The sequence below is a fragment of the Eucalyptus grandis genome, chromosome 9 (genome assembly GCF_016545825.1).
Source record: "Eucalyptus grandis isolate ANBG69807.140 chromosome 9, ASM1654582v1, whole genome shotgun sequence".
NCBI lineage: Eukaryota > Viridiplantae > Streptophyta > Magnoliopsida > Myrtales > Myrtaceae > Eucalyptus > Eucalyptus grandis.
In genome coordinates, this window is record NC_052620.1 from 43,879,286 (window position 1) to 43,903,333 (window position 24,048).

At 41.4% G+C, this 24,048-nt stretch overlaps 2 pseudogenes; one reads left to right on the forward strand and one right to left on the reverse strand.

Moving 5' to 3' along the window:
- The window catches only part of LOC108956585, a 28,979-nt pseudogene extending 26,462 nt beyond the window's left edge, over nt 1–2,517 (reverse strand).
- A 2,376-nt stretch (nt 2,518–4,893) lies between these two features.
- LOC104428557 lies at nt 4,894–17,916 on the forward strand (annotated as a pseudogene).
- Nucleotides 17,917–24,048: the final 6,132 nt, after the last annotated feature.

Genomic DNA, 24,048 nt, shown 5'->3' on the forward strand with positions numbered 1-24,048 from the left:
ATTGACAGTTTCTAGACCATCGAATAAGTCTTATCCAGATTCAAGTATTTCTTTAAGGATTTGATTCGATCAACTAAAGAAGATCTCACGGCTGGAGATAGCATATCGGAATCTACTATCCTTGATTTTAATTTGGGTAATTTGGATCCGTTAAATGGTGAAGCACACTTGGAAGGTTCTACTTATGGAAACCTAGATCCCGATTGTATAGGTGAGCAGGATTGGTGGGCTATCATCATATTCCTTAAATAACTCGAGATCTCCCTAATTGGTTTTGTCTAACAGGTAGATTGGAAGAACTCATTTGGAAAGTGCCAACGGTTATGAAGGCATGGAGGAGTATATAAGGAAGACACTCTAGTTATTCGAGTGTGTGCGCATTAGATAAATTTCAAAGCCTAAAGCTCCTTGTTCTTTGCCAATTCAATTGTTGAGCATAAACTTGTACTCAAAAGAGAGTTTATACATTTGTGAGACCTAGAGGAAGTGTATCAGAGTCTCTAAACTATGGAATCAAGGACGTGATACTGTAATGACTCTTTTAATTCATAGTGAAATCCAGCCGTGGGCTGTCAGTGCGGGAGAGTGGACGTAGGCTTGGATTAAGCCGAACCACTATAAACTTTGTGTTCTTATTCTCTTTCCTAAACTCATTTACTTTGCTCGTAACTTTATTTAATTGTTAGAGTCTCTTTTCTTTTTAAAGTCTTCTGTTAAACAGACTCAGGTTACAAGTAAAGTTTTACACTATACTTCTCAAAAGTTTGTTTTCGCACATATTCACCCCCTATAGGTGCTCGTACTAGCATTTACAAGCTTGAGCTTCGCCAATGTTGGTGAGCTCGCTCCTTGCCAAATCTAGGCAAGCTCCGGCCTTGCCAACGATTGACTCGCTAGATCGGCGAGGCTCATGCCTCACCGACCAATCGTCAACGACCTTAAGCTCGCTTGAGGTCGACGAGCTCAAGTCTTGCCTAGCCGGTCGCCAACTGTCATCATGCTGGCCACTAGCTAAGGAAGGAGGAAGAAGAAAGAAAAAAAAAAAGGAAAAAAAATAAAAAATAAAAAGATAAGGAAAATGAAATATAAAAAATAATTCTAATTTTTATTTTTATTAAAAAACATTTTTATAAAGTTAAAAAGGGAAGTTGGGTTGGGAATGGATTTTTAAATCCAACCTATTTAAGATCCATTTAACTAGTCTCCTTAAAATATAAATGACCCATATATGACCCATTTCAAAATGTAAGTGACTCATATATTACCTATTTATGATTTAAATGAGTCAAATATAGATTTAAGACTCATTTTGACACCTCAAACCACAAACATAAAGGGTAGATAGAACCATTGAGAATATTATTCAAAATATTTATCTATAGTTTATAACAGAACCACCTTTTATTTTCCCCAGCAATATGCTCCATATAAAAAAAAAATCATGCTAGGGGTTCAAACCGTAAATAAGATTTGTATACAAAATCGTAAGTGTTCATATATCTTTTTGTTGTTGGGAATTACATGAGCTATGTCTTTCCGTTGTTCAGACACAAAAATGGTGCTTGTTGTAAACTAGTATTCGTATGTAACCTGTACCCTAGCACTATGTTAATTATACTATACTTTCTTATTAAAATTTATTTGTTAGTATATGTGGTATCACATCGGATATTCAAATAAGTAGCACCTAACTCATAGTGATCAACTTATATAACACCCAAAGTGCTCTTGCCGGATCATGTATAGTAAACATCTTACTAAAAAATTTAGTTGTCTTTGCATTTCTCTTATTGTCTTTTATGTTAATGCCATGTGCGAAATAAAACTAGTCTTCCTTCGAAATGTAAATGAAGGACGGGGAGAAATAAAAAGCAGAGGAAGAGAAGTGCATATGGAAATGAGAAACGTTCAAATTCCAAAATATGTAACTGCAAATATTTTTTGGGGAAAAAAGTTGAAAAAACCTAAATCCTCCTTTGACAAATATAATATGAAGTGTGGACCTTTCAGGGGCGTAACCATCCTCGACAAGACGACGATTCTTAGCGTAAGCAAGCACCCCGCAAGCACTGGGCGTCCAAACACAACTTCAGGAATCTTCAACGCCTCAGCAGCATCCGAAGCGAACGTCATCGCGCGGTCGGACACGATACACGTGACCGGGGGCACCACACCGTCTTGGGATTGCTCTTGGAGCTTCACGAGAAGACTCCTCAACGCCGATAGCCCGTGTTCAGATAGAGAAGCACAGAGCGAGGGGATTTCCTGGGTGGAGTCGGCGTCCGAGGGCGGGAGGCCGTCGGGGATCATGTCGAAGCGGAAGTGGGGCAGCCCGTCGAGGGAGTGGGGCCCCTGCGACCGCAGCAAGCGCTTGTGGTTGTATTCGGTGTTGACGAAGGTGATGTGGAAGCCCTTTTGGTGAAGGAGCTTGGCCAGCTTGAGCATGGAGTTTATATGGCCCTGTGCTGGGTATGGGATGCATATTGCATGAGGCTTCCCTCTCGCTTGAGAACCCATCTCTCTCTCTCTCTCCCTCTCTCTGTGTCGTGTGTGAGGAAGAAGAGCCTCTGACTCTTTTTATAAGCGACCGGTGCTACTTGTACACTCAGATTGATAGATGAAATTGGTATATTAAGTGATGTTGCACGGCCGGCCACCCGGAGAAGGCCCCTTCTCCAGCACGGGAAAAGTGCCAAAAAAGTCCTAAACCTTTTGTCATTCTACCGATTTAGTCCTAAACCTTTTTAAGTTGTGCCAATTCAGTCCTTTCCGGCCAATTTGGCCGGATTTTGCTGACTAGACGCCGGCCGGCTGACGTGGACAACTTTTAATAATATTTCAATAGTTTTGAATTTTGAATTTTGAATTTTATTATTTTTATTATTTATTATTTTTATTATTTTTTTATTCTGCTCTTCTTCCTCCAGCCGGTTGCCGGACCTCGGCGACCGGCCGAGGCGACGGTTGGCGAGGTCGAGGTTGACCTCACCGGCCACCTCGCCCAGTGGCCGCGGGGCGGCCTTGCGCGTGGTGGGCGAGGCTCGCCCTCGCCGGATCCGGCAGGTCGAGCCTCGCCGGCCATGGGCGAGGCTTGACCCTCGCCCGGATCCGGCGAGGGCGAGCCTCGCCGCCCCCGCGGCCACCGGGCGAGGTGGCTGGCGAGGTCGACCTTGACCTCGCCGACCGTCACCTCTGGCCGGTTGCCGAGGTCCGGCGACCAACCTGGAGGAAGAAGAGCAGAATAAAAAAAAAAAATAAAATAAAAATAAAAATATTAAAATATTAAAATATTATTAAAAGTTGTCCACGTCACCGGCCGGCGTCCAATCAACAAAATCCGGCCAAACTTGGCTAGAAAGGACTGAATTGGCACAACCTAAAAAGTTTAGGACTAAATCAACACCAAAAAAGGTTTAGGACTAAAGGCACAATGACAAAAAGGTTTAGGACTTTTTGGCACTTTTCCCTCTCCGGCACCATCATTTCCCTGAACCACTCCCGCTGCGTTTAAAGCGGGGAAGGCTTCACGGGGATCAGGCGTGCTGGCCGTTCCCTTTCCTTGTTTCCAAGGGAGGGTCTGTGGCCGGTCTAGCAGTGGGGAGGGCTTATTTTTCCAGCCCCCTCCCAAGCTGTACCCAGGAGCAGACAAGGGACTCCTACCCTAGGGAGGTTATCCCTCCGGTATCTTGGGACCCGTCTTTCTGGGCCGTCAAGGCCTTTTAAGGACCTACCTAGGTCCAAACAAATTCTGATTTACTACCGAACATAATTCGTTTGTTTTTTAATATTTTATTATAGTGCTCAATTTTATAATTTTACGAGACTGGCTTAGAGTGCTTTTACATTACTCTTTATATGTGGGGTTGGTCAGAATACAAGTGAATAATAAAAGAACGTATCATGTGACATGATGAATAAACGGACTCTAAGCACTTGGAAATTTGGCCTCAGCCTTTATCGACACACCAAATGTTGGCTCGCGTACAGTTCATTCAACTATATGTACAAAGATTAAATTACAAATTATTGGGTACGTGTAAGTATTACAAGAGAACAGAAGTACATGGGAGCCCTTCTACAATGAATATAGTATCTTCAAATTTGATTGCGAGGAAACCTAACGCAATCCATTCCACAAAAGAATTTGAATACAAAAGAATATCCTTTCGAAAAATACATATAACAATATATAGTCCATGTAACCTAAGTTCATAACGAGTTTGCATGAAATAAAATCCTGGACATTGTTGTCTCGAACACTCCATCTTATAATTGAGCGAAATAAATGGCATAATGAAGGAAGATTAAGCGGTGAATTTCGAAACTTAAGTACAAGTTTGGCAACTTGGGTTGAAAGAGAAGGGTAATGAAATGGCCTAACTGCATTTGCTATATGGCCTAAACTTGGGCAAAAGAAAATAAAGAGTGCCAAAACTTTCGTACGACGCTCACTTGAATGCCAACTCACTTGAGTACTACAAATTTGGAAAAATCGTTCACTTAAGTACTAATTCCAATTTTCTTGGCCCGAAAATCTGATGTAGACGCTAGTCATTTGACATGCCAACACTAGTCATTTAACATGGATTCATTGGTATGATGTGGACAATTTTTTAAATATTATTATAATATTTCATTATAATTATAATTATAATTATAATTATAATTATTATAATTATCATTTTGGTTTTTTTTCTTTATGGTCGGCGAGGGTCACTAGCAATCCTTGCTCGCTTTGCCGTCGCCATGAAGGCCCCGAGTGAGGCTGTCGAGCCCTCACTAGCTTTAGGTGACTCGTAGGTGATGGCGCCTCACCTGGGGCTGGCAAGGTCACGATGCCCTCGACCATGGCCTTCACGACTAGATTTGGGCAAGAGCTGCCTTGCCCTAACCATGAAGGCCATGGGTGAGGGCGTCATGGCCTCACCAGCAGCTAGTGAGGCCTTGATGGCCTCACTAGGTGCCTTCGTGGCCAAGGGCAAGGCGGCCCTCGATGAGGGTTTTGTGGCCAACAACGGTCACCGGTAACACTTGCCAGCCCTAAAGAAAAAAAGCAAAATAAAAACAAAAACAAAAATTTCAAAAATTTCAAAAAAATTCATGTGGAACGTTTGTCCGGAACTTGTACTTAAGTGAATGATTTTACTCCAATCCGGCACTTAAGTAAGTGAAAATAAAATAAAATTCATACACAAGTAAACACCGTACGAAAGTTTTGGCACTCCTTGTCACACCCCAATCCTCGAGCGCATGCCCATCCCTCTCTGGTCGATAAATATTTTGCGACTTCCCAGGACGAGTCACCAACCCTTTTATTTTATTGCACATGCGGAAGCAAATAACAAATCCCCTGACAGTAACTATCTCGGGATAGAAAAACATGACATCACATTCACAAACAAACCACATTTTATAAACATACTGAGTCTTTTACACAAGTCTATAACCAAAAGACTATTTCTCAAAAAGAGGGTATCCTATCTGATCTACTCTTCAGGTCACCTCAACTCAGCTCCAAGTCCTCCCTCTACGGTCCTGAAAATTTTAAGCCCACGACGGGGTGAGATATAAATCTCAACGAGTTCACGGTCTAAGCCCCGATTAGGAGGGAAATACACTTAGCAGTGTCCTAACCACACAACCACTCAATTGGCAGAAAGGACTTACCTCGCCTCAGTTTCCTTTCCTGCATGTCAGTATAGTTCATAATTCTCAATGCATAAAATCAATGCACATAACAATTGAAACACCTCATCAATTCAATTAATCATCGGGGTCCTGATTATAAGGCCAAACCGTTATGACACGTCCCATTCCATGTCACATAGTTTTGGTCTCATAATCGGGTGCATCAAACTCAATAATCATGCGTTCCAATTGTTAATTACACCCCTTAAGGGTATGACCAATTCCAATATTCTCTTTCAATTAGACGGCTTCCCCGAAGGGGCGTAGGTCCAGAATCTACTGCGACCCAAGTCCCAATGAATGGGCAACATCCGGCTTAATAGACCAGGATGGTTTCTCTTAACCAACATACGACCAATCAATCTCAGCCCTGGACACTGTGCATTGCACTCAACCGTCTCAATTAAAATAGTGAACCTGGCCTATTTTCTTCGTATTAGAAATACACGAAAAAATAGTCGTGTGTGGGTACACAGTCAATTCACACTAGAAAAATTGATATCCTCCAATTCAAAATCCCACTGGTTTATATAGTACATAAAACCATTTTCGGTGTTGAACCCGACATCCGGGATTTTCGAATCAATAATGAATTTTACAAATTTTAGAATTAAATACTCAAAATTCTAATCAGCACTCAATTTGCACAAATTAACATCCAATTGCAGAAATTGAACACACCATTGCAATCAGCACAAAATTCGATCACTAGGCTATCCTGGCCTAATTTCCGGAAAATAATTAATAATTAAATAAATTACCGAAAATTAAATAAATTACAAAATAAATAAATTTAAAGAATTTAATTAAATTAACCTAAACTAACTAAAATAAATAATCTAATTAATAATTAAATCTAACCATCCTATATAATTTAATCTAAGTACACCAATTAAATAAACTAACTAATTCCTAACTAATCCATCTAACTAAACTAAATAAACCAACTAACTACTAACTATATACTTAATCTAACTAAGCCATCCTAAATCTAATTAACATAACTAATCCACCAATTAGCTAACTAACACACCTCTAAGTGTCATTAGCCCACTAATAAAGGATTAGAACGCAACTCACCAATTAAGCTTGAAAATCGGCTCACGGCGACGGTGGCGCAACGGCGACCGAGACTTGAACTCATGGCGAGGCCGAGGGAACGCTCAGATCAACTGAAAATGGCCAACGAACTTGCTGTTTGGGCTAAGAAAACCGGCACAGAAACTGCTGGATTCGGTCTTGAATCATGAGGGGTTGAAGCGGGTCTTCGAGTGGTTGGCTTCGGATGGGCTTGGGCCGCACGAAGGAGGGAGAGGCGAGCGGCTTGCGGTCAACACTTGGAGCTCCTGCTGGGGGGATATCGACCGAGCAAAGCCGAGACACCGAATGGGCAGAGATGGCTTCGGTGAGATGAAGAAAGGACAAAAGGTGGTGGACGAATGAAAGTTGCAGGCGTTGAAGAAAATCCGGTCAACAAAAACTTGAAGATGGAGAATTCGGTGGGTTGCTGTAAGGGAAATGAAAGCAAAACCAGAATGAAGGAAGCGTGGGTTTTGGCCTTCGATGAAGTTGGATGCAAGAAGGGAAGAAGACGCGTGGAGCGGGCGGCTCGTGCGTGGATGAAGAGGAATCAACAACAAATCTCGCTAGTTGACTGGATGAAGACAAGGCTGGGTGGAGGGCTGTTCGATGAAGATGGATGCAAGAAGAGTATTCGGGGAAAATAAAAGTAAGACGGAAGCAGAAGATGTCGCACGAAGGGAGAGAGGCGGTGGTCAAGCGACGTGGAGGGATCGGCTCCGTGGAAAATGAAAGAGAAGCTGCGCCCGTGGAGAGCAGCTGGGGGGAAAAGAACTCAACATGCTTATCTCCTCCATCGAATCCTTGTCCCCCCCTAATTCTTTCTAACCAACATAATCCAAGAATCAACTAAATTGATGCCAAAAATCAACCTGATGGTTTTATGTGATGGGCTTAAGGCCCATCCGCCCATGTTGGGCCTGAAAGCCCGGCCCACGTTATTAGGGCCCATGGCTGAAGGGGTACGTTTCTATTTTTGAGGGAACGTATATAAGGGATGAAAGAGAGAGAGGAAGACACCTTTTGGCATTTGTGCGTAAGTTTCCTCTCCCTCTCTCCCTCCAAAAGAAAAACAAACGCTAAAAGTGACGACGTCTTCCCTTCAAGGCCAATCGACGTCATCGGATCGAACTGGATCGGTTTTCTCTTCCTCTTATCGGCATTGGTGTTTAATCTGTGGCTAACAAGGTACGCTCGATTCCGTGGTGTGCTTTACGATCGGTGATACATGTGAATTTCCCGGGCTTCGTCTTCCGCATTCGTTTTAGGGGTTCGATTTAGTGTCAAATCCGGTTTTTGGGAATCCGACATTCCCAACATTGGTATTAGAGCCCTAGTTCATGTTTTCCCAACCCCTTTGATGTTTTTGATTGATTTTTCGCGAAAATAATCGGCCGACATGGATCGGGGCGAGAAATCCCGACACCCGAGCACTGTTCATCCATTTTTTCGAGTTTTCGTAAGTCAAAATTAATTTCTGAAAACATAGGGTGAAAGAGCTCGTCAAGACGAGTCCGTCGACATGTCGTGCGCCGCCGGGTGACACCGGACATGCCCACACGCACGGCCAGTGCGTGCGCCACACACGCCGCTCGGCGAACCGGCACATGCGCACCACCGGCGGACGAACCGGCACACGCCAGTCGACGAATCGATGCGTGCTGACGTCATCGTGACGTCACCCAATGGTCGGTAACCGCTAGGATGACGTCATTGATGACGTCGTCGCCGACGACCATTGGCCGGCCGGCGACCCGACCCGACTGGCGACCCGACATGCGCGGAAGCCTGGCGCGTGCCATGCACGCACTGGCTGACGTCTACGTGACGTCAGCCCACGCACACACACACAGCACGTGCTGGTCGGTTCGTCCAACTCGGCCCGACCGGCCCGACCGGTCCAACCGCCCCGACCGGTCCAACCGCCCCGAACTGCCGCCCGTTGGCCGTTGACCGATGACCGTTGATGCAGTTGACCGATGACCGTTGACCGTTGACGTTGATCCAAAAAAAAAAAAAAAGGAATCTGTTTTTTTTTTTTTTCAATTATGTCTATGTAATCCATTGTTTTTTTTCAATAAGTAATCCATTGTTTAAATTCTGCATTTGTTGCATGAATCATAGAAAATTATGTATTTTTCCTTATGTACATTATGTATTATAAGTAATCTATTTTTAGTTCTGCATGTGTTGCAAGAACTATGATGCGTTATGCACGGATGCCTGCAATCCCTAGAACGGACGAGGGAAGTGCAAGACTTAAAAGGCTGATGATAGAGTTAGCTAATTATCAATGGCATAACGGTGATTTAGTATCACATGTGGTCAAGGTCAATCAGATGATACAGGAAATCATCTGGAATGGTTATCTTATGCCATATTTTAAGAAGGTGCCGACTTTGATGAACACTCTTCCACTTGAATGGCAAGCAGTGTTAGATCAGCTATGGGAGGTCAACGTGGTCCCGGGTTATAGGAGGCTAGTGGAAGCTTTTGTAAGAGAGTACTATAGGATTGAGTTAACCAAAACTTCAACTCTTAAATTGAGCGCCACATGGCGCAGAGTGAATGCGCCTTGGAGGCGACATGAAAGCTCTCCAAAAGTTTTTCCATGGTTGGCAAATGTGCCTTCAAATTTCTCGAGATATTTTGGTGATAGATTAGAAGGGTCATTCCCTATTTATTTCTTAGATTAGTTTGAGATGTTTTTTAGTGTTGAATATCTTTTTCTATGTTGATATTTCTTTGTATATATTACTTAGTGTAATGGATAGTTGTATTATGTGAAAGCATTGTTATTCTATTGGATGTTAAATATTATTTGTTTTCTGTTATTGTCGACTACTGTGGGTAGTTCATAGAAGTTTTTTGTAACTTCATAGAATTTATTTTGCATAAGACAATTATATTAATGATAATTTTGAGTTAGGATTTTTAGAGAATGATTGGAAACATAGTGACCTTTTGATTCTAAAACCTTCCTTGAAATTGTTCATTGATATAATGGGTCTTTGCAAAGTGGATGCATAAATGATAGGCATTAATTATTCGTGCATATATGTCTGATGTGTTCAAATCGATGGTTTTAGCAACTAAGAACGTAATTGCTGATATGAATGGCAACAATTGTGAAATATTGAATATGAAGATTCAATATGTGCTGGAAAAGCAAGAAGCACTAGAAGCTCTTGACCATGTTATGGAAGATCTTGAGGATGCCGTGCGCCACCTTGAGCTAGCTGAGGACCGCCTAACGGCATTTGAGCCGAAAATAGATATTTGCAATGCTAGTTCTAGCTTAGAAAGGGCTTTGAGCTCTAAGCATAAGCATATTGATTCGTTCAATATGTGGGAATGTGAACGATCAAGTCCTTATTGCAAGAAATCAAGAGTTAACCAACACAAGAGAGGAAAACGTCCTCAAGTGAAGAAAATGTCAAGGGTGAGGTGTTACAATTGTGACAATAAATGTCACTATGCTTGCAACTGTCGTGAGCCAAAGAAGGTAAACACCTCTTGTACATTTGAGAACTTTGCTTATGTGTCAAGTTCTGTATTATTGGCTAAATCCAATCCTCTGTGGATTGTAGATTCAGGAGTAACAGACCATGTAGCGAAGGATAGAGGATCATTCGTGGAATTCCGACGAGTACCAACTGGAACTAAGTGGATCTATGTAAGAAATAATTCTAGAGATGAAGTTAAAGGGATTGGCACCTGCCAATTGAACATGCATGGTGGACGTACCTTGTTCCTACATGATATTCTATATGCTCTGGAAATTCGTCGAAATTTAAGTGTCTATTTTGGTGTTGGTTAAGCTTGTTTTTAGTGTGAACTTCCGTAATAGCGGTGTAGATTTGTATTTGGATACAAACTACTATGGTTGTGGTCATTTTCTGGATGGTTTTATTGTACTAAATGTTGACTGTAGTTATGTCAATATTTGTTATTCCCTTGTTTCACGTCTTCTACTTCATATGATAATGATGTGATTATGTGGCATGCTAGACTTGGTCATATTGGCCAACAACGTATGAATAGACTCGCCAAAGAGGGCTTGTTGGGCAACATTGAAAAAGTCGATTTGCCCATATGTAAGCATTGCCTAGTAGGGAAAACGACAAGGAAACCATTTGGAAAAGGTAAAAGAGCTGAATTTCCTCTACATTTAATCCATTCTGACGTCTATGGTGCAATGAATGTGAAAGGAAGGCATGGGACTATTTATTTCATCACTTTTATAGACGATTATACTCGATTCGGATATGTCTATTTGATTTCTCATAAATATGAAGCAATAAGTTGTTTCAAAAGGTTTATGAACTTGGTAGAAAATCAATTAGACAAGAAAATAAAAGCATTGAGATCCGATCGAAGTCGAGAATATTTATCTGATGAGTTCAGAAAATTATGTCATGAAATAGTAATAAAAAGATAGTTGTCTATTCCATATACTCCTCAACAAAATGGTGTTGCGGAGAGAAGAAATAGAACCCTACTAGAAATGGTTAAGTCCATGATGGCACATGCTAACTTACCTATCACTTTTTGGAGTGATGCATTGTTAACTGCTGCCTATATACTTAACCGAGTGCCTTCCAAATCAGTTACTTCCACTCCATATGAGTTATGGACAAGTAGAAAACCAAACTTAAGTTTTCTTAAGCCATGGGTTTGTGCTGCCTATACTCATGAGTCCTCTCACAAGTTTGGGAAATTGGGTCCTAAAGGAAAGAAGAGTATTTTAATGAGATACTCCGAACACTCGAAAGGGTATGTGTTCATAGGTGAGCAGGAAAGTGGGAGTATAACTGAATTTGAATCACGGGATGTCACATTATAAGAGGATGAATTTCCTAAGAAGGGCGAAATAGGTGAGGATTACTACCTATTTGAAACCTTGGATCAAGATAATGATATTAGTGGAGTTCGTCCAAGTGGGAGTAATATGAGAAGTGATGAATTGAATTCAACTCACTCTCAATTGCAACCACATGATGAGACGACGTCATCATTATCTAATCTTAGTGGGAGCATAATGGGGAATGATGTGCAAAGTGTACAATCTCCCATTCGGCGAATAGGTCGCCAAAGTATTCCCCGTACGTTTTGACATTGAAGGGGAAACTTTTATGATTGCTCCGCAAGATAAGGATGAGCCAAGAAATATTAATGAGGCTCTAAATTGCCTTAGTAAGGAAAAATGAATTTATGCAATGAAAGAGGAGATGGAGTCAATGAAGTCAAACCAAGTTTGGAACTGGTTGATCTTCCAACAGGACGCAAAGCTATTGGGAACAAGTGGGTTCTCAAAATAAAGCGTAAGGCTGATGGCTCGATAGAAAGGCATAAGGCTCGCCTTGTGGTGAAGGGGTATAATCAACAGGAAAGAATTGATTATGAAGAAACATTTTTTCCTATAGTGTAATTTGCCTCGATTCGCATTATTCTGGCAATATTGGTTAGTAATGGATCTTGAGTTACATCAAATGGATGTAAAGACTGCTTTCCTCAATGGAGAATTAGAGGAAGAAATATATATGGAACAACCTGCTGGTTTCATTAAAGAAGGCCAAGAAGAAAATGTATATCGACTTTTGAGGTCGATATATGGCCTTAAGCAGTCGTCAAAGACAATGGTATATACGTTTTCATAATGCCATAATGGCATATGATTTTAGAATGATAGATGAGGATTATTGTGTATATAACAAAAGATCCAAAGATCAATTTGTGATCATATCATTATATGTTGATGATATACTAATTGCCGGAAGCAATATGGAGTTTGTTAATACTGTCAAGAGTTGGTTGTCTTCCAACTTTGAGATGAATGATATGGGATTGTAAACCCATAGACACTCCTATTGCAAAAAGTGAAGGATTGAGCCACAGATTGTGTCAAAGGACTCCACAAGAGAAGGAACAAACGAAATATGTTCCTTATGCTAGTGATGTTGGGAGCTTGATATACGCTATGATGTGTACAAGACCTGACATATGTTTTGCAGTTGGAATGGTGGGTAGATATCAATCCAATCCAGGTCCAGCACATTGGAAGGCCGTTAAGAGAATACTAAGGTATCTAAAGGGAACTGCTGATTATACGCTGAGTTATTAAAGAAAGGATCTGCGATTCTAAGGCTATTCTGATGCTGATTTGGGGAGGAGATTTAGATGAAAGAAAATCTATCTCTGGGTTTGTTTTCTTACTAAATAATGGCACCATATGTTGGAGCAGTAAGAAACAAAAGTATATAGCCTTGTCCAAGATGGAAACTGAGTTCGTGGCATTATCAGTAGCAATATAAGAAGATGTTTGGCTTAAGAGATTATTGGATCATTTAGGTGTTATTAGAAGTGCTGCACATTCATTGTTGGTTAACTGTGATAACCAAGCAGCAAAAGCGTACACCAAAGATCCAAAATATCATGGCAAGACCAAATATATAGATACCCAGTATAATTTTGTCAAAGATATGATTGCACGAAAAGATGTGAACTTACAGTACATATTACGCATAGAATGGTAGCAGATCCTATGACAAAGCCAATATCTAGAGATGTGTTTTGTGGCCATGTGAAATCTCTAGGATTGCGTAGAGACTGATGTACTGAATATTGTAATTTCTCTTAAGTGTTCACATTTGATGAATTTGTGTTTTCATCATTAATGCCTATGAATCTTTGTTTGATCTTTATGCATCTTAATGCTTAGTGCATTACTTTAAATTGAGAAAGTATGTCGGACAGATACAAGATTTGCCCACTCACACGGGTAATTGTCTCTATTTATTGTGTGATAAATAAAGATGAGACTATTTTTAAGCTTATTATCTAGGTGATAATCGAGAGCTCAAGCTTAAAATATGTATGTCGCCTTAACTGAGTGTTAAGATGAGGACATAATATTTACTATGTCCGAAAGTAAAATATCCCACATATTTTACTTTATCTGTCTATGATGCCGGATGTGAGTTCTGATGAATTTTGTGAATGAGTAGATACGTGAACTCAAGTTAGACATTGGGTATGTCTGAACTATTATCTGTACGATATTGAAAGGTGTAGACATACGCTCCATGGGAAAGGAGTTAATACCGTAATATGTATTTCATACTATGTATGCATGAGACGACCACTAAGAGTGGCAAAAGTTTGATCTCAACTTTTATGTTATGTGAGACTCTTGAGGAAAAGAGTTCCTCAATTTTTAGTCCCCTCAGGACTCTTACTTATTCTCAAGATTTCTATTTAGTGTTTGCTATCTTAGGATGTTGCCAATAGTCATGAGTTGATTCGATCTAATGGGACATTTCTAGAAAAGTAAGCTGAACTGAAATTGAGAGTTTAAAGGGAAGAGGAAGATCGAATTTGGAGAATCACATTGTAGTTTTGTATTCACTGGTTAACCAATTATGACTGTCTTTGGGATAATCATAATTGTGAATACAGTATATATATCATTGTTTAAGAGAGATCAAGAGAGATATAAATGTGATCGATCGATCTAGGGAACTGCATACTAAATCTACTCAGAGTGTGATGCCCATTATAAGCTGTTATATATTCCTAACAGATGTATAGCAACGAGCTCTCAAAGTATGCTGGTCGCGCGGATTATTCACCAGTATGAATGTTGAAGAGAGGTAAAGAGAATCCTATTCAGCCCACCATGTGCGAGTGGGAGATGATGATTTTATGTGATGGGCTTAAGGCCCGTCCGCCCATGTTGGGCCTGAAAGCCCGGCCCACGTTATTAGGGCCCATGGATGAAGGGGTACGTTTCTATTTTTGAGGGAACGTATATAAGGGATGAAAGAGAGAGAGGAAGACACCTTTTGGCATTTGTGCGTACGTTTCCTCTCCCCCTCTCCCTCCAAAAGAAAAACAAACGCTAAAGGAGACGCCGTCTTCCCTTCAAGGCCAATCGACGTCATCGTATCGAACTGGATCGGTTTTCTCTTCCTCTTATCGGCATTGGTTTTTAATATGTGGCTAACAAGGTACGCTCGATTTCGTGGTGTGCTTTAGGATCGGTGATACATGTAAATTTCCTTCAAACGAGCCCGTCCAAATTTCCGTTCAATTTTCGAATTGATTTTTCGTAAAAATCTCGGAATCTCCGAAAAATTTTTGGAAAGTGAGTCAACATTCCTAAAATAAATCATGACACGGCAGAACTTTCAATTTCTGAAATCAAGCTCAATTTCGCGGTTAATTTCAATTCAACGTGATTTTAGCACGTCCCAATCTACTAGGTAGCTTCTAGGAATTTTTAATGCAATTAACTCGTGGTCAATTATTTTCGAGCCACAATGTACATCTTCGACACATTGGCGACTCTCGATTGTCGTGAAAATCTCGAAGTTTCAAATACGGACACAAGGTACAAAAATGACAGAAAAATCGGTCTAGTATCGTTCGACAGAAATTTTGCAATTAGATGGAATCACCCACGCACTAATCACATATCTCTATCAAATCGACCTATCTCTGGTCTCTGATCCATTTTGAAAGTGCCATAACGACCCTTGCAGATTAGCACGGTCGAGCAGTCAATTCCTAGTTGAATTCTCATGTCTATTGTATTTAGATTTTACCTAATAGGTTAATTAACTCGTGAGTAGCCAACTCAGAGAAAAATGCTATAGACACGTCAATGAAAAGCCCAACTCATCTCATCGAAATCAGACTTGAAAATCAGGATGTCACACTCCTAGTGTTCTTCTCTCCCGAACTTGAGTTAATCCTCTTTGATACACGGAGGCAAATTGGCCAAGTCCCTAATGGTGCTGATATCGAGATAATTATTGAAAAAATCTCAAATTTATTATAGAAATACCCATTTGATTTTGCGCGACATAACTAGCGACAACAAGCATTGATCCGAACAAATATTTTAATTCTAAAATTTTTCTGAACCTTTATTTTCAATTTTTAATTTTCCCTTTTCCCTTTTTTTTTTTTTTTCAATTTTGGCCAGTGAGGGTGGCCGACACCCTCGCAAACCATGGAGCAAAGACATCACTCACCTAGATTTGATGAGCGCCTGGGCGAGAGCAATGACATTAGCCAGCCACAATGAAAATATAATTAAAAAAAACCAAAGAATAAAAAAAAATACAAGATTTTTATTTTAAATTGTAAAAATCGTCTCAATCTCCCAAATTATTAGTGTAAATTCTTTTAAAATGTTATTACGAGCCAACCTCATTCACGTACATGTATAATATGATAACAGAAAAATCAGACAATAGGGAATCGGACCCCGGATATCTCAACTCAAGATTGGGCTTGACTTTATGGCTGGCATATTCGCACTTAGGATTTCTTTCTCCTTTACTTATTAAGTGATGTAACAAATCATTATCAATAGTCAAGCATATTGATTGTTAAAAAATTCAGACTAATTTGTCCCCTCGTTAATATACTGGTTATTGTGAATCTTGAAGTCTTAATCTACCTAACATTAGCTATATAAAAATAACCAATAAACATAGAGTAGAGCTCCTATGAGTAGAGCTCCTATAGCCAGTGCTCCACTTCCTAAGCCGGTGCCGAGTGCTCATTCCAACTTGCGTATCGAAAGAGAAATCATCAATCACGAAGCCATCCGTCACAAAGCCCCACGCTATGTGCATACCCCTTCCGGCACAGGGCCACATAAACCCCATGCTAAAACTGGCCAAGCTTCTTAATCACAAAGGATTCCACATCACTTTCGTTCATAGTTCATACCAAGTTCAATCACCAGAGGTTAGAGAAGTCCGTGGGAGAGGGTGCTCTTCGGGGCTTGGACGATTTCAGGTTCGAGGTCATCTCCGATTGATTGCCGCCCTCGAACCCGAAAGGCATACTTGACCTCCCTTCTCTATGCTTGACATTGCCGGTGGATGGCTTACGTTCGTTCCGCGAGCTCGTCATGAAGCTCATGAATTTCGATGCCCCTCCTCTCACGTGCATAGTTTCGGATGGCGTGATGAGCTTCACCTTGAAAGTTGCCCGAGAATTAGGCGTTTTGGAAGTGATGTTCTTCACTCCTAGCGGTCGCGGCATGTTGGGGGACCTCCACTTTGAAGAGCTGATGGATGGAGGCTTATTCCCATTGAAAGGTAGGTGATACGATTTCTCTTTCTTTGCGGATTGAATTTACAGGCTGTCTAATTCATTCACTATACCTACAAGATATTAAATTGTAGACGAAAGCTGCTTAAGTAATGGATTTCTCGACACGGAGGTTGATTGGATATCCGCGATGCAGGGCATCCGATTGAGGGATCTCCCAACCTTCATCAGAATAGCCAACCCCGACGACATAATGTTCAATTACAACTCCAAGTCCGTCAACAACGCTTTCAAAGCCGACGGCGTGATCCTCAGCACTTTCGACGATTTGGAAGGGGAGGTAGTAGAGGCCATCAAAGCCAAGTATCCGTAGCTTTACACGCTAGGCCCACTTCCCATGCTCCACCAACAGCTCCTTCCATCGCCAAACTCGTTGGAGTCCATATAATCAATTCTATGGAGGGAAGATGCGGATGCTTGGGTTGGCTCGACAGAAGAGAGCCCGAATCAGTGCTGTACGTGAACTTCGGGAGCTTAATAACGGTGATTCAAGAAGAACTAAGAGCATTCGCTTGGCGACTCGCCGATAGCAAATGTCCCTTCTTGTGGGTCATCAAGCCGAACGTGGTTGACGACAGGGAAGACGTGATCTCAGAAGAGTTCAGGGAGGAGATAAGGGATAGAGGATTGATCGTGGGGGTGGTGCGCTCAAGAGAGGGTCTTGAGCCACAGCTCGGGAGGCTTCGTGATGCATTGCGGGTGAAACTCCACGTTGGAGAGCGTGTGCGCGGGAGTGCCGCTCGTTTTCTGGCCCTTCTTCACTGAGCAGCATATGAACTGCCTGTATTCGTGCGCGAGGTGGGGGATCGGGCTGGAGATGATCTATGGCAGAAGTGATGGTTTGAAGAGAGAGAGAGAGAGTTGAAGGGGTGATGAGGGAGTTGATGGAAAGGGAGAAGGGGAGAGAGGCGAGAGAGAAGGCCATGGAGTGAAAGGAGAGGGGAGGCAGCAACCAGACCGAGCGGTTCTTCTCAGACCAACATTGAAAGGCTGGTTAACATGATCCGTACCCTATAACAAATTGGTAATTTGATGTGTGCTTCTTATTGTTGTTCATGGTCATTTCCTTTTCTTGGGTTAAAGTTGTTCATGGTAATTGAGTGGCCCGTTTCATCATCATTTATTACTTTTCGAGAATCCATGATGTTCTATAAGATAAATTAGTAATGATAAATTATAATCTCTTTGATTAAGAGATTAGAATTAGGCGTTTTGATAACTAATAATACATAAGAAAATGGTTTGGTTATCTTGAATTGACAAAGTCCCCTTGATAACAACAGAATCTACTCTTCCGAAAATGACCATGCAAGCACCTTGCAGCCAATCAAAGGATTATAAAGCCAATTTAAGGCAGAGGATAAGAAGAAGGCCCGAGATAATCAAGGTTATTTAGGGTACAAATGATAACCATATGGTTAAAAATTAATTTTTGGAAGAGAAATAATTTTTTACTTCTATTCTTAGATGAGTTTCTAAGCAAAATACGCATTTGATAATAACACAAAATTTCTATTCCTGGAATAGAAATTTGTTTAATAACGATACAAAATTTCTCCCCTCCGGATGGCGTTCGGCGGCCACCGTAGATAGCTGCAGCCATCGGCGGACCATGGCTGTGGATGGCAACTGTGGTAGACGGCAACGGATGGATGAGGGCGGTGGCAATGTGGACAATACGATGGCCGGCGGCTAGTATTAGCAAATGAGTGACTGGCTAATAGCGAGAATAAACAATAAGAAGAGTTTTTATTTTTCATTTTTATTTTAGAAATACATAAGTAAAAAAAAAAAAATTACTTCTCATTTTGTTTCAAACCTATTTTTTTGAGTAAAAAATTTATTCCATATATTGAAAAGTAAAATAATTTTGCCAAACAGATTTGTGTTCCAAATATAAACGGAATAGAAAAATAGTTCGGAAACAGAAATAGAAAGGTTATCGTTTGCACTCTTAGGGTGCGTTTGGTAACGCATTCTGTTCGGGAGTAGATTTTGATCAGAAATGATTCTTTTTCATTCTGTTCCCGAGAACCGATTCTACGCATTTTAAACCGTTTGGTAGCGTCCAAAGTTTCGATTCTTGAATAGAATTGTGTTTGGTACCATGCTCATTAATTATGTTCCAAATCAATTTCTTTTAATTTTTAGATAATTTTTTACTTTTTTCCTTTTTTTTCTTTTCTTTTTCCTTTTTCTCTTTTTTCTTTTCTTTTTTTCCTTTTCTTTTTCCTTTTTTTCTTTATTTTCCTTTTTCTCATCTTCTTCTTCTTCTTGTGGTCGGTCGCCGGACCGGCGGCCGGACGAGGGCGCGACCTCACCGAGCGTTGCCAGCCCTCGGCAAGGCCGGCCCTCGTCGGCCGAGCCTCACCGGCAGTTGGGCGAGGCTCGCTTAACCTCGCCAAAGCTTAGCCTTGCCAAATCTAGCAAGGCCAAGCCTTGTCGGTGGCCAGGCCGGCCTCGCCAGGGCTAGGTGAGGCTTGCCAGGCCACCAGCGGGGCTGGGCGAGCCTTGCTTGGCCACCGGTGGGGCTGGGCGTCGCGAGGCTTGCCCGGCCTAGCGAGGCTCGGCCTCACCGGATCTGGTGAGAGTCGAGCCTCGTCGATGGCTGGGCTTGCCTCAGCGAGCTCACCGGACCTCGCCCTAGTCTGGCGAGCTCGTCGGACCAGTGGCCAGCGGCGGCGGACAGCGGCCGACGGCGGTGGCGGCGACAACGGATGGTGGCGGCGGACAGTGCAGGCGGTGGTGGACGGCGGTCGCAAGATGGCCAAAGGGAAGAAGAATCAACTTTTGTTTTATTCTTGATTCTATTCCCAATTTGTTCCCTGGAACAAAAATTTTACCAAACGCGATTCTAGGCCCATACCGATTCGGGAACAAAGAATCGGAATTTGGTTGTTTGGATGGTTACCAAATAGGGCCTTAGTCTTTCTCTATCATTGAATCCAAGGTGTTGAATGTGGCTGTGTTTTAAGGAAATTTTGGGCTAAATGGCCAATCCCATCCTTAGTAGCGTTTTAAGAAGCTTAATCTTGATAGCTCACGGTGAAAATATTCGGTGGATGCTTCTCACCACGCCACCATTATACGTGGAGTGCATTTTGTTAAATTTACCCAATCACCATTTGACACGTGTATTCTAAAGGTAGAAAAAAGAATAAATTAAAAATCTTTTTTTCTCTCTCTTTCTCCTCCTTCGCGGCCACCGCTCCGGTCACTCTTATCAAATTCCCACCCTTGGTCCACGCAACCTCCATCCACAAGCCCTCCACCTTGCTGTGGTCGCCGCGCCAGCCGTGATTTGAGTTCCCTCCCTCCGGAAGAGCCCAACAACAATTGAGATCATGACCTCGTTTGTCACGGCCATGGACGAGGTTTTGTTTCAGATCTAGAAGTTGGCCATCGGGAAGACGAAAACAAAGACAAATTGAGGTTTTTTTATTATGGCCATGAGCTGCAATTAAAAAGGAGACCTTTAGCATTTTAGTTTATGGGTTTCTTTTTTTTCCCTAGCTTCTGCAGATTCCCCATAACTCTAAGTTGTTTGCGGCCATGTCTTCTACATTTGGCCAAGAGGACAAGCCAAGAGACCCATTGATTTTTCACCTGCGTTGCTCCGTAAACTCCAGATTTTTTGGCTAAAACGACAAGCCGAGAAACCCATTGCCCCTTTCTTGTCTCAAAGATTTTCCCTAATTTTTTTCTCAAAAGACTTCTATTTTTCTAGATTTTTGGCCGTTTGTTCTCAAACGGGTAAAGATGACCACAAAGACGACAGAGATGTAGGACTCTTTCAAGTGAAGATGAAGCTAACAACAAGATCGATGGAGGGGTGGTTTGGTTTGGACGTGCAACAGTGTTGGCTTGGACGGGCGTCAACTGTGGACGCGCGGAGGCTGACACATGGAGATGACTCTGGCAAGAGGAGGACGAAGAAATTGATGAGTGTTATGAAATACATGAATGAATATTCATTATATTCATCTTATCTAATGTACTTATTATGGTACATTTGTATCATACATTCTAAGTACATATTCCTATACAATGAATATTCATCTCCCATATCTAGTACATGTATCATTCAATACATTGATATTAATGATAAGTACATTCTCGTTCTCCTATAAATATGAGTTTAGTTTTGATATACAACAAGATAGAACACAATCATAACAGTCATAGAACAGTCATACACTGGAAATAAAATTCTCTCATCGACTTTCTCTACAATCTCTAGTGAATGATTTCTCTTCTCAATCTATTATCTATTATATATTTGCAATGCAATATTTTACAACACGAAAATCTACTAACTAAGTAAGTAATTTTTGCAAGCACGAAGATCTACCGACTGAATAAGTAATTTTTGCAAGATAGGTATTCCTTTTATTCATCAACTTATACTACATCTTCTTCTATCAATTCTTCATTTTTCTTGGCCCAAAGCCAACTTCAAATCTAAAAGTATCATTTTGCTCCTGAGGTGGCGGTGGATATTTGGAAATCTTTTTAATTAATAAGGATTTATTTTTGCAAGGATTATGGCAAATATTGAAAAGCCCAAATTCCACATCCTGGAAGTGAGTGGAAATAATTATCTATCATGATATCTTGACATGGAAATGCAACTCCAATGGCAAGGTCTCGCTAATGTAATTACAGAGGATGAAATCTCAAATGAAAAGGATGAGGCAAATGCGCTGATTTTTATCCACCGTCATTTGCATGAGAGCTCGTAGACTCAATATTTATTCGCAGTTTTCTGCAGGTATGCCTTCCCACAGTGGGCGAACAACCCGTTCAAACCCTTCAGAGATAGCCTTTTAGCAGAAAACCACTTAGCTCTTTGGTTCAGAGCCTAGAGACACTCGAGATGACAGAATGGAAACGTTTCTAATCTACCCAAGCTGCATTTGGATCAAAGGTCGAACCTTCATTTTTTCAAGGAGTTGGATTTGTCTTTTAAGCTTTTCTATCTCTGGTTGTGGGCTCTCTAGATGATGATACCTTAGACGTTGTCTTGATTCCAAGGCATTTAGCCTATTCTGGAACTCATAAACCATTTTCTTGGTGGTCTCATCATATTTTCGAAGATCTTGTTGCACATTTCCAATTCTGGAATCAATTGCTTTAAAAGCATTGTTTTGTGCTAACAGAGTCTCTGATTGCCAATTTAGAACAACTTCAGCAGCAGGAGTTTTTCTTTTTCTTCCTTGTTCATCCACATCAGTGGGGGCAGGTATCTTAGGAACATGACGGTATCTGCCTTGTGGATCAATGAATTCCACTTAAGCAGGAAACGAGAGTTTAAAACTTTCTCTGACAAGAGGGGGAAAGTCAGCGTCGTGGAACATGGCAATGGAAGAAGTGGGTGGTGTTTCTGCTAGGGCTTTAAGTGGGTAAGAATGCTTCTTAGCCCATTTTAGGATTGCTTATAAAACGGGGAGAGAGCTTGTTTTTTCTGAGGAGGAGATGGTGGAGGTGATTTTGGTGGATCTGGTGAAGCTTGGGATGTGGTAATGAATTACGGTGAAGGAGGTGATGCATAAGAGACCATGAAGGCGGTATTTATCACACTCACCAAGAGTATCAACGGAGGGATCTTCGTTTAAGTACCTTTGGTATACCTTATCCTTTGGCCTTTTCTGTCGAGGTGGAGATTTGGCAAAAGGATCTACCTCGTCAGGGGAGTTTGTACAATAAGAACATTGGCAAAAAGGATCCCGAAAGCAATGACCATAGTTGTCTTTGTAGTAATCGACAGGATGTCCATCATCGTCAAAGTGTCGAACAAGCTTTTTGGATCTGGCTTGGAAATTGATTGAGGAACACATGGTTCAATCATGAAGAGGGTCTGGAAGATAGAAGGACTTTCTTCCTTTTACTTGCCAAATTTGATGGAAACAGTTCCATCTTTTTTTCAAACGAACTCAGAATTCGTAGACTGGAAAGGCTTGTTATGCTGGTGTAGCTTTTCGTAGTTTGTGATCCAAGTCTCTAGAATGAGCTTGGCTAACGTGTCCTTCGGGATCTGCCTAGGAACATGGATGCATGATGCTTGATCATTCAGCATTGAGATAAACAGAGCATCTTCGTTACCATTTTGAAGTTTAGATCAAGAGCATGGTTCGGTACTCGATAAACCATCTGGTAATGCAGAGTTGCAACTACAGAGTCGGCAGTTTGAGGAGCTCCAGTGAGCTGGACTTGAACTTTTAAGAAAGAGAGTAGCTGGGGGTCTGAAAAGGCGATGTTGAAATTTGGATACAAAGTTACAAAGACTGTTCCAGCATTCATAGTAGTTTGAACAGTACCAATGCAAGCATGCTGGTATTGTAAAAACCTGGTATCTAACAATGCAATTCTTGCCACAACGGGCAAACCTTTACGATCATGAAAGGTGAGAGCAAGACGAACAGCGCCATAATGGACATGAGTATATCCCTATTGAGCCCATTGTCTGGGGAACTCTTGAGGGATCTGAAGAGTAACAAAGTACTCATTTTCAGTGGCGGGAATGGGGTGTTGGTCGAATTTGGAGGACCGAACGTACTCCTTTTACTTGCTTTGGGGTTTGATGAATAAGTTGGCGGATAGAGCGGATGGGTAAAAATGACGAGTTGGGTTTGGCAAAAGCGGAGTAAGGGTTTGTCGCGACCAAATTTTCGGGTTTGGACCACCTATGGTTTGGCTAATGGATTGTTAAGCCTAGGCTTAACTCGGGCTCTCTCAAGCCCATACCAATTTGCGACTTAGGTTTGAATTGTTAACATGCAATTGATTTTTTTAACTAGGAGTCGCCACTAATCTATTTTGGTGGGTCGATTAGAAACCCTAGTAAAGTAACAGGGAGATTTACTTTACTCCTACGAACCAGAGACTAAGTGCAGGGAACTTGGTTACGTTAGATTTCTCTAACGCCCTTTCGGTACCTTTCTTTTTATTTTGAAAAAGGTTTGGCAAGCAGCTTGAATTGATTTTAAACTAGTTCCCTAACATGTGAGGTGTTCATGCAGGTGCACAAACCATCAATTTAACACCCAAGAAAACAATTAAATAATGCAGGACTTACCTCAAAGCAATGAAAGCATCTGCAGTGTTAAATTAAAATCCACATCAACAACCCTAGATATGGTTTCTAATTAA